Below are 12,519 nucleotides of genomic sequence, written 5' to 3'. Positions count from 1 at the left end.
TATATATATATATATATATATATATATATATATTATATATATATATATATATATATATTATATATATATATATATATATATATATATATATCTATATATATATATATATATATATATATATATATATATATTATATATATATATATATATATATATATATATATATATATATATATATAAATATATATATATATATATATATATATATATATATATATATATATATATATATATATATTTTTTTTATATATATATATATATATATATATATATATATATATATATATATATATATATATATATATATATATTTCCAGTTATGGTCAAGGGTAAAAGGTTGAAAAAGACTATTTTCTTGAAACTAGTAAAAATCGAATTTCAATTTCAGACATGATATTTTCTTCTTGAAATCAAGTTAATAGTTGATTAGAGAGATTTTTTAAATTTGGCCAAGCGAGCGAAAAAGAGATTTTTTTTTGAAATATTTTATTCATTACAACATTGAAAATGATTCATTTTCAAAATTCCCTATGAAAATTCAATGTTGTCACTTACATCACCGTTTCAGCTACTGCCAATATGTTGTATTTAGAGGGTGACAATTCTCGAGATTTACAATTTCCCGGGAATCGAGAGTTGAATTTTGCAATTTGCCGGTAATTCCCGGGACCCGGATTTTTTTTTAACTAAGCCAAAAGTACCAATAATTTGAAGAAATGTAAAAAAAATGTTTCTTTTCAATGAATTCAGTTACAATTAATAAAAAATTATTCAATGAAACGTTAAATTAAGTAGCCTCATTATTTTGAGGAACTATTTCTACCCTTTGATTTTTTTTCTGAATCTGCAAATACAAGATCGTTTATTGAGCCTTTTTATTGGAATCAAATGTAGTTTAAATGTTTACGAGCCTTCATTCGCATTGAGTGATTTTTCAAAAGTGGCACAAACTTGTTGGATGAACTTGTTATTTCCCAGTATCGGGATTATTGCAATATGATTAATAACGACTCAAAACAATAATTTAAAGTTAATTCTTCATTCTTAAGGCCAACTGTAAATATTCATTGATGCAATATTTCCAGTAATTAGATAAACCCGAATGCTCACAACTAGTGGACCTTTACTTTACAAACAATGCTCAAATTAAAATTTAATATTAAGGTTGATGCGAAACACAAAATGACTTATTGGCATCAAAAAAGAAAATTACCTACCTTGATACAGCGAAATTAACTGACTTAGAATTAAGAAAAAAACTATATTATGAAGATTGCTATGCTCGAGAGAGTATATGAATATTGAATTTATCTTGAAAAGGTTTTTCCCTCTTAGAAATAATAAATAAAAATAATATTAAAAAAACTTTAGTTTTCCAATTCTGGGGTGTCACTGTTAAGTATGCTTAAGGTTAATTTAGGGATCAAATTTTTTTTGGCTTCTCTCATTTATAATTATTGTAATTTTTGACAAGTTAAAATTTACACTTTCTGAAAAAGAACATTAGAGAAGCATTGGTTTATTTGAACTTGAACATCGAACATTGAACATCCAATGTTTCAAACAATTTCGAATTTCAAATGTTTTGTTTTTTGACTAGTATATTTAATTTTGCTTTGATATTTATAAAATTAAAATTTCCCGGGAGTCTCGACCAAATTTTCCGGGAATCGAGAGATCCAAAAATGGTTGATTTGGAATGGAATTTTCGCTCGTCACTTTTTAGTTGTATTTATATTGTTTTATAACAGAAATTGACAAGCAATATCAATAGATTCCATTGATTTGCCAATGTGACGTGAGTACCATTGAAAAGGAAAGCATTTTAAATAAACCGCTTTTAGTACATCAAAATAACATTTTTCAAAATTTTGGTGAAAGCCGTTTTTTAATGAAAACAATGAGCCTATTGGGTTTATGTAAATAATATTCCTTCATAAAAAAAACTGTTTTCACTAAAAAAATTAAAAAATAATTTGATTTTGATGTACAGTCATCCCACATATTCGGAACACTTTTGTGATAATTTGTCAATAGCATGCCAATTGCAGCTTTTCTCTCGACCCTACTATTTTTAGGACCTTTATTTGGACATTTTCTTGCTTTTTCACTAGTAAAAATAGTACTTTGTGAACAAAAAACTTCATATCATGACTATTTTATCCTGAGCAGCAAAACACTACCTCCAAATTGCCTGTTCCTTGATTGTGGGATGTTATTGTGCCTCCCACAATTGTGGAACACCTGAATTTAACTGATATTTTCCCAAAAAAAAATTATCAGACCATGGATAAAACATCACTTAGCTTGAGTTTCACCGGTTGTAGTGTGTGAAGTCATTATTTTGTTACAAATATTTACTCCTGGATAGATCCAAAGTTTGTTTACATCCGTAAGAAAAAAGTGTTCCGAATTTGTGGATTTCAAGGGTCAAAGTTTTTCTTCAAAAACTGGATATAAAAGTTAAAATTTACAGTTGTTCAATACAGCATTCGAAAGATCGCTAGCATTCAAATGAAGGTAAAAGCGAATCTTTAAGTTCAATTATCGATTTGTTATGATTTTTTGAACATTGGCCGATCTGTAAACCGTTCCGAATATGAGGGATGGCTGATTTATTTTTTTCAACATTATCATGTAGTAAATGAAAAATGACGACTACCTAGATAAATATGAATACAGAACATTGTAGGACCCCTAACTATGACTTATAATGAAATACAGGATAATTTAAACTTATTTATCTATTTTTCAGAACAAAATGTGATATTTTCTATGAAAACAGGCAATTTTTCAGTGAATCGCAAAACGCGAGTTTTAAACAATTTTTTGAGTTTTTCGTTTTATAAAAAACATTGTTCCTGAAGAAAAAACCTAAAGAAATCTGGGTGAGCCCGAAGCTGTCCGCAACATTGCCCCTTTTGGGACACACTACAGTTGAGTCACAGCTTTTAAGAAGTTTTTTCAACGGGTATCAAGTAAATTAATTTCTTTTCATCTGAGGTGAGCCAGCAACATATTTGAGAACGAGCCATCTTCGCTATTTGACCACCCCTACCAACCGCACCAATTCATCCTGTCCTTCATTGAAGCAATGCTGAGACCAATCGCAATATTTTCCCATTTCTAATCAGCCATCAATGGTCTACCAGCCGCTAGTAGTGGCGCGATTTGTGCACACGTTTCCAAAGACTGTAACGAATCTAAATAGGAATGGTGATCAAAGATTTTTTGAAAAGATAAAATAAAGTGAAGAAGAGATTGATCTGTTTCACTTATTAGAATATTTCAAGCTAAATTTAGCATTTTTTTTTTAATTTTTAATTTACTTTAGACAAAAAAAAGCAATTTATATTAAAAATCTGCTGACATCCCTACCACGCTCGCCACATTCCTAACTTCCTTCCCTGTTGGCAAAGGTAAACCCCGATCGCAATATTTTCCCTTCGCTCTCATCAGGCGCAAAAACACACGCACACGTGGTGCCTTGTGCAGCCAGCCAAGTTGTATTGCACGGTGGCGTTCTGGCGAAAAAATATGCTTCAAGCTTCGACCAGAACCGCTCGGTCGCTCAGTTCCCTTCGTGAGTTCAAACCGTACGGTCGTGGAAAATCCAAAAGCGATCCAGACACGCGAGAACAAGTGTTTTTCCTGATTTTCCGCCACCCACCAAGTGGATACACATACAAGTGCACATATGCCAAGCGCGTTCGTTACTTGTTAGTAGTGGGTGGTTTTTCTAACAGGAGGGGGGGGGAGGTTTTCCCAGTCTAAAGTGTACATCTCTAGGCTAACTGGCCACGCTGAGTTGGAAGCTGGAGTCGTGAAAAAATCAATGTCAGTCGGTGTCAGTGAAAATTTTCCGGGGAAAATTGCGACGCGACCGAAAGTTTGTGCAGAACTTAACCTCAAAATTTGTTGAAACCGGAAATTGACTTCGTTTATTGGATACAAGCGCAAAAGCTGACGAAATTGGCCAGTTCCGTTTCGGCGAGGTCCTCCAAATTGGCAATCGCGTTACATAATGGAACACCCCCGCTCGCGTCCTAATCCAATTTCCCACAAATAGGACGAAATCAGGCGCCACTGGTCCTATTTTCGTCCACACGTCCACGTCGTTGGGAAACAAATCAGTGTTGCATAACGAAAAAAAAAATGAAAACCTCCGAAAAAAAATCCCCAAATTTTCCCTCGCGCTGACGTCCACTGGATGGTCGAAAAAATGTGCTCTCGGAAGGATTTTCCGGGTATGCTGTCTTCGCTGGTAGTGGTGGTGCGATGTCCTGGCTCCCGTTGCGCCAGTGTGCGTGAGAGGTCCCCGCCGATGGAAAATTTTCCGACACCAAGGGGTGGCCCAATTGGCGGCCGTTTGATGTTGATGGTTTTTGGGGCGAAATTCATCGCACGCTCACGTGTCACCGGCTTTTGACAGACGTTGCGCGCGTTGGGGTGTGTGAGTCAGGTCGTGTGTGGTGGTTCATTCGAGGAAAGATTGTTATCACGAAAAAAAAAAACACGAATGGCCTTTTGTTGTGCTAGGGGTTTTCCAGAGATATGCTAGTGCACAGTTGGTATCGTGTTTTTTTTATATGTTACAGTTACAGAGCTAAGTACGGGCGGAAGATCAATGGCGGGGTCAACGTCGTTGGAGTCACGTCATAGGACGGTTTTAAAGTTCTTAATTGTGTGTTTAGTTTACTCCGGTTGAGTCAGGTTGTGAGCAGTTTATCGTAATTGGCGGGGGGTGATACAAGTGTTAAATTAATTAGATAAATTAAGAAGCACGCCTCAAGAGGTGATTTGGTGAATTTGTAGAGAATAATATGACTCATAATTTGAATAGAGCAATTCCAGTTAAAATCAGGAATTTTTCTGGTACTTTTGTACCCGACTTTCTCCTATTTCAATGAAACTTTGTAGACATGTTATCCTAGGCTTATATAAGCCATTTTTGTGTATATGGAGCCAGTTGCACTCAAAAATTACATTTGAAAAGGGCGTAAGTCATCTACATATTGTTGTATTCAGTAATTTGGAAATTACGAGAGATTTTTTTGAAAGTCTTTTTGTAACATCTTCGGCAATTTCCTCAAAAATATTGAACGAAAAAACGTGACACCATCGTCAAATTTAACTTAAACTTCAAAATCGGAAAACCTCATAGAAGTGGCGTGTATTTTTCTTTCAGTGTATTTTTTCACTTTTTGATACGATGCAACGACTTCGAGATACAGTAATTTTTAAATACAACATTATTTAAATAACTTACGCCCTTCTCAAATGTCATTTTCGATTGCAACTGGATTCATATACACAAAAATGGCTTATATAAGCGTAGGATAACATGTTTACAATGTTTCATTGAAATCGGAGAGGGTCTGGTACAAAAGTACCAGAAAAATGCCTGATTTGAGCTGGAATTGCTCAATAATAAAATTTTTGCTATGAGTCAAATGATTATTAAAAGTTTTAAAACTTTTTTCAAAATACTTCACTGCCCATGATCGCATAAATGTCCCATATGCATTTTCATCACTTTTGAGTTATTGATGCAGTTTGGTTCAAAATTGTGTGCTCTTTCTAAAGAGCCTATAACATCCAATACTTTGTTCTAGAAATCGGGAGGAAATCCAGTTTTTTCGTCAAAACTTAACACGTAGCCTTATGTGTGGGACAAACTTGCCTTGCGTTTTTCTCAGCTTGCTGTTTTTGCTTATGGGACATTTATGCGATCATGGGCAGTTCATGCTTTGTTAATTTTAGCTACTGTCAAAATTTAACACACTATCAATTTCCGATATTTCTGATCTTTAGAGGTGCCCCATTTGAAAATGCACAAATCTAACGCTACAATATGTATTCCCAAATTGATCACAAAAAAAACCTTTTTTTTATGAAAATATATTTTAGTACATATCTTTTTTTAAAGAAAAAAATTAAGAGGAGTGGGAGACTTTAAACGAAACTTTGTTACAATTCATTTTTTTAAAAAATCAATAAGGACAATGCAAATATTATGTCAAGTATTTGTTGCCTTAAAAAAACAAGCAAAAAAAGTAAACTTCATTGAGAAACCTAAAAATGCTATGTTAACTAATTAGAAAATATTGTATAACGTTGCTTTAAGAGGCTTTTGGATTTTTAAAAATAAAATTATGGGACCACTTATTGGAAAAAACGTAAAATTATACATTTTTTTAGAGCGTCCAATTTCCCGGGGTTACAAATTTCCCGGGAAACGGGAAATTTTCAGCAAATTTCCCGGGAAATCCCCGGAATTCCCGGGAAATTTTAAATTTATTGAAAATTGTTATGATCTTGGTTTTAATTAATATTATGTAACAAAATTGTATTGGGGTAATTCTCCGCCGACTCACACAGCAGTTGCCCCGACCCCTCTTCGATTTGCGTGAAACTTTGTCCTAAGGGGTAACTTTTGTCCCTGATCACGAATCCGAGGTCCGTTTTTTGATACCTCATGACGGAGGGGCGGTACGACCTCTTCCATTTTTGAACATGCGAAAAAAGAGGTGTTTTTCAATAATTTGCAGCCTGAAACGGTGATGAGATAGAAATTTGGTGTCAAAGGGACTTTTATGTAAAATTAGACGCCCGATTTGATGGCGTACTCAGAATTCCGAAAAAACGTATTTTTCATCGAAAAAACACTAAAAAAGTTTTAAAAATTCTCCCATTTTCCGTTACTAGACTGTAAAATTTTTTGGAACATGTCATTTTATGGGAAATTTAATGTACTTTTCGAATCTACATTGACCCAGAAGGGTAATTTTTTCATTTAGAACAAAATTTCTCATTTTAAAATTACGTGTTTTTTTCTAACTTTGCAGGTTTATTTTTTAGAGTGTAACAATATTCTACAAAGTTGTAGAGCAGACAATTACAAAAATTTTGATTTATTGACATAAGGGGTTTGCTCATAAACATCACGAGTTATCGCGATTTTACGAAAAAAAGTTTTTAAAAAGTAACTTTTTGCGTTTCTCTTTGTTTCGTCGTCCGTGTCTGTCGCGGGTGACCATGAACGGCCATGATCAACGACAACCATCTTTTCCAAAACTTTTTTTTCGTAAGATCGCAATAACTCATGATGTTTATAAGCAAACCCCTTATGTCTACATATCAAAATTTTTGTAATTGTCTGCTCTACAACTTTGTACAACATTGTTATACGCTAAAAAATAACCCTGCAAAGTTAGAAAAAACACGAAATTTTAAAATGAAAATTTTCGTTCTAAATGAAAAATGACCCTTCTGGGTCAATGTAGATTCGAAAAGTACATTAAATTTCCCATAAAATGACATGTTCCAAAATTTTTTACAGTCGAGTAACGGAAAATGGGAGAATTTTTAAAACTTGTTTAGTGTTTTTTTCGATGAAAAATACGTTTTTTTCGGAATTCTGAGTACGCCATCAAATCGGGCGTCTAATTTTATATAAAAGTCCCTTTGACTCCAAATTTCTATCTCATCACCGTTTCAGGCTGCAAATTATTGAAAAACACCTATTTTTCGCATGTTCAAAAATGGAAGGGGTCGTATCGTCCCTCCGTCACGAGATATCAAAAAACGGACCTCGGATTCGTGATCAGAGACAAAAGTTACCCCTTAGGACAGAGTTTCACGCAAATCGAAGAGGGGTCGGGGCAACTTTTCCCGATTTCGTGTGAGTTGGTAGAGAATTACCCATAGGACATCAACATTAATGGTTTAAATAAGTTTGAAGATCAATTAACAGCTTGACTGCATGTAAAAAATCATTCAACTACACGAAAGTGTATTTTGGTATTTTTTGATGAGAAATTTTAAACTTGCCTCTGTGACCAGTTTATTGAAATGAGAAAAAAAAAACATGCAGAAATTGTGTTTTTCATGACAAATACTGGTTTCAAATATTTGAAGCAAGCTTTGAAAATATTTTTTGCATTTTTTGTTAACAAACAATAGAAAGTAATTTTTCAATGATTTTTTTTATATTATTATGCAACATGATTAAAATTATACGATAAATTAATATCATCCCACAAAAAGTCTTATATTTTTTCACATTTAACCCTCTAACACACAGCAAAAAAATTCTGTGTAAAATCGTATGCAAAAGCTTGCACATCACCTTTGTGAGAAAAAGCATGTAATATTGTATGAGAAAACGTGTACACAAAAAGCGTGTACCGAAGAAAAAAAAATCAGGTCTGCTCACCCCAAAAATAACATCAATCCGGCGAGAGTCATATTCAGATTACCATGTCCGCGCTCCAACCCACTCGGCTATCTCGCCGCTATGACAATAGTCGGATCAATGCCAATGTAACAGTAGGTTTTCCGTACGTCGTATACTGTGTTAACAACATACGATGTATGGGGAACCTACAGCTACATCGGTGAAGATCCAACTATTTTCATAGCGGCGTAATAGCCGAGTGGGTTGGGGCAAGGACTTGGTAATCTGAATATGACTCTCGCCGGATTGATGTTATTTTTGGGGTGAGCAGACCTGATTTTTTTTTTTCGGTACATGCTTTTTGTGTACACGTTTTCTCATACAATATTACATGCTTTTTCTTACAAAGGTGATGTGCATGCTTTTGCATGCGATTTTACCATTGGATTTTTTGCTGTGCACCTGTAGTTGCACCAGTGCTCCATAATTCTTTTACTTCAAATTGTAATTGCTTTAGTACTAGGTATTCAACCAATTTAATTAATTAATTCTTTTTGCTCAATTTTAATTTGGAGGTGAGGAGTTAATATTGTTTTGATGAAATAACATCAATCTGTTAAAAGCTTAACTAATTGTAATAATTTAATACTCATTAAGCAAGATTTATTCCCACTTGCTTAAAAAATCTGATATCATAATTTCTGATAATCTGATTGATTATATATAAATCAAAAAATACATTCAATTGAACATCATGTTGAGTTTGTTCATTTATTATTTTTCCAGAGCCATTTCAAAAAATAGTTCAAAAAATTTAAGAAAATGTTAACTTCCGCTTGAATTTCGGGAATTCCCGGGAAATTTACAAATTTCCCGGGAAACGAGAAATATTTTTTTCGGGAAATCCTGGGAATTCCCGGGATTTTTTTTCCCAGGACAGGAAATTGGACGCTCTAATTTTTTTTGCTTGAATTCTTTGATATTTTTAATGTTTGTGCCAGTAACATTACTCAAGCATTTTGTGATACTGTTCGCATAAATTATTTGTAAATGTGTTCCAATTTTTGTGAGGATTTTTTTTTTTAATAATGTGGAAGTTGATAGTTTGACAATTCTACGTCCATTTTTATTTAAAATGCGTTCTGGATTGACCTTCCTCAACTTGTAATTCTCGAGATATCGCAGTTTACAAATTGAGGTTAAACTAAACTTTTAGTAGAAATTCGATTTTTGAAAACTTTTTTATAGTTTTGGTGCTTTGGTTCTGAACATTGAATAAAATTTGAGGAAAATTAAAAGAGTAATTAACTTCGGAGAATGCCACTTTAAAATGGTTATTTAATTATTTTTGAGAAAATTGTCTGAATTTTAAGAACACAATTTCAAGCGAAAATATGTTTTAAATATACGTAAACTTTGAAAATAAAAAGTATTTTAGTATAAGTATTTTGTGATAAGATAAGAAATAAAAAAAAATGTATCTAAGAGTTTCTACTTGATTTTTGAAACTTCATGGAACAAAATTTTCGAATTTCTTGCCTGCCACCAATTTTGATATTTTTGAAAATTTTTGTATTTTATTTGACAACATCGACTGTGGCACTTCAATATTATAATTTCATACATGTTATGTGAAAACTTACGAATAATTGTGGGTTAAACCGATAAATATTCATTCATGGGTTCCATCGGACAAAAGGATGACCAAGTTTTCAGATCCAAGATTTTCTACGAAAAGTATAAGATTCTTCGTAAAATTCTTAAAGCTTAAGGTCGATGCAAAATTTTTTCAAAGTTTCTGTCCTTCGACATGATGCTGGACATCCAGGGAGAAATTACATGCCATAGTTTCAACAATTGAATGAAGAAAAAAAAGTTCTAAGATGCACATTGATTAAAATTAAATTTGTGTGTGTGTGTGTGGTCCAATCCAGTTCACGAAGTGATTTCATTGGAAGCGGACGTGTGTGCAAAGACAGTGAAACAGTAACAGCTAGCAGTTCAAGGTCATGGAACCCAAAAAGGAATTGACCATCCGAATTTATTTCGGTGTTGGCCAAAGGAAGCCGAAAGATCCGGAGATTTTCCAGTTCTTTAGGAATCACGGCTGGAAATGGGAGGAATTATCTGCAATGTATCGCGAGGATCACAGTGTTTATGTGAAGTTTCAGTCAATGGAATTGATGAGAAAGGCACTTTTGAGGTTAGGAGCGGAAACCACGTTTTGGTACGCCGACGGAACGACAACGGAAACAATGGTAATGGTTGCTGGAGGGGACATCCAATACGTCCGGATCTTTGGATTAACACCGGAAATAGGAGATGAGGAGATTCGAAGGGAATTGGGAAAATATGGAAAGGTAAAGCAGTTGTGTCGAGAAAAGTTTGCAGTAGAAACAGGATTTCCTATATGGAATGGTGTGCGTGGAATATTCATGGAAGTTGTAAAAGATTTACCAGCACAGTTAAAGATTCAGGGAAAAGCAGCAAGAATTTATTTTGAGGGTTTGAAGGATAAATGTTTTGGATGCGGTTCTGAAGGTCATATGAAAGTTAACTGTCCAACGCGTAGCAGTACTGGGGCTTCTTTTTTGTCCAAGCAAAAAACTAGCTCTTTTGCTCAAGTTGTCGCCAACGATGCATCTGTTCTGCATCCAGTCAAGATATTGGATGTTTCAACCGTAAGCAACCAGGCTGGAGAAGGCGAAAAAGGATCGGATGAGAAGAACAGGAACAGTGACATTGCAAATGAAACGATCATGAAGGAGAACAAAACGCTAGCGGAACAAAACGAGTCTGGAAAAAGAAATGAAGAAATGGAGAATGCTAAGAAACTGGAAGAAGCCTTGAGTGGAACTAACCCTAATCAAGGGAAGAAAAAGACTACTGATTATTACAGGCCGTGGCCTAAATACCGATGAAATGGATCATGTAAATGTATGATAATGACTAAATAAAAGCAACAATAAAAAAAAAAAAAAAAAAAAAAAAAAAAAAAAAAAAAAAAAAAAAAAAAAAAAAAAAAAAAAAAAAAAAAAAATCCAATACCCGCTAACCGGTAGCGAAATTATGGGAAAGTATAATTTGTATCAGACTGTGTACATGCCGAAAGCTGATACAGCTTATCTCAGTCCCGGGTATTAGGTGGTGATAGCCCTCGCGCTGCTTCCAACGACCCATTTCAGAATGACAGAGCTCCTTGCGGTCCAATTCCGAGGTCGCTGGGCATTGTTCGGCCTCGCCTAAACATAGAAGCAAGCATCTGAAGGAAACTCGATCTATATTTAGACTTCCAATCCCCTCTGGCAAATCAGGGATCAGCGCGTAATTAATAATATGAGAAGAAGAGATAACATGTTTCAACACTACGGATCAATTCACTGCTATAGTGTAAACCTTCTGATGGCCGACTGCTTAGCGTCCCAGACCACCACCAATCCAAAGGTGTGAGCTCGAATCCCACCTGATTCATTTTAGTTTTTATTCATATTCAAATTCCTGATTCCAAATTTCAAAGGTATCGGCCGGGATTTGATCCCTGAACCTTCTGCTTGGGAGACAGAAGCCGTAACCATTAAGCCACGGAGCCGGTTGAAAGGGACGTGGTTCTCTGTATGGCTTTTTGCGAGATGAGAGCAGAGGACAACAATCATCTCAACGTTTCCACTTTACCCGGGCTAACGGCCGGCAGTTCCAGTTCACGATGATTTCCCTTCATATGTTAAAAACCACTTATGATTTTGGCACATATTCCGTTTGTCAGCGTTTCCTGTCATTACTGGCGGGAAAAATCTACGTGGAATCAGCTGTGCAGACCTCATGTATGACAGGAATGCAGGTTGAGCGACTCCCACGGGCCACATTGATTAACATTAAATTTCCATTGAAATTTTAATGTTTTGTGAAAAAAAATGTTTGGCCCCATGATTTTGAAAGCGGGGGGGGGGGGGGACGTTTCAAAAACTTTGAATTTTTTTTATTTGCAACAGCCTTTTTCGGATCTCACCAACTTATGGTACATTCTTAGATTTGTATATTAAAATGTTAAGAACATATCTCGAGTTTTTTTTGAAAAGGTCCTATAAACAAAATTTTCAATTTTTGCTTTTTGGGTGTTTTTAGAACCGCCTTGAGTCAGGGGTATTCAAAAACACCCAAAAAGCAAAAAGTGAAAATTTTGTTTATAGGACCTTTTCAAAAAAAACTCGAGATATATAGAACAAATAGAAGTATTTTAAACTAAGCTGAAGAATCACGGATTGTAATTGAATATAAATGACATTTTTCCCTGAATGAATGTTTATGGAATACAATCTGTACAGAGAAATATTTAAATAAGA

At 34.3% G+C, this 12,519-nt stretch overlaps 1 protein-coding gene across 7 annotated transcripts in view; it reads left to right on the top strand.

The window, feature by feature from the left end:
- Positions 1 to 3,564: 3,564 nt before the first annotated feature.
- Positions 3,565 to 12,519, top strand: part of LOC120412358 (sodium-dependent neutral amino acid transporter B(0)AT3) — a 69,253-nt gene continuing 60,298 nt past the window's right edge. For 4 of the 7 annotated variants that reach the window (XM_039572779.2, XM_039572773.2, XM_039572782.2 and 1 more), the window contains exon 1: positions 3,565 to 3,719. The gene's annotated coding sequence lies outside the window, so the exon portion shown is untranslated. Of the gene's footprint in view, positions 3,727 to 3,791; positions 3,890 to 12,519 lie in introns of those variants that run through there. The other 3 variants (XM_039572776.2, XM_052707183.1, XM_039572775.2) reach the window with 3 other exon arrangements.

Source organism: Culex pipiens, chromosome 2 (assembly GCF_016801865.2).
Source record: "Culex pipiens pallens isolate TS chromosome 2, TS_CPP_V2, whole genome shotgun sequence".
Lineage (NCBI taxonomy): Eukaryota > Metazoa > Arthropoda > Insecta > Diptera > Culicidae > Culex > Culex pipiens.
The sequence above is the reverse complement of the archived record's forward strand: the minus strand, read 5'-3'. Positions and strand labels throughout refer to the sequence as shown.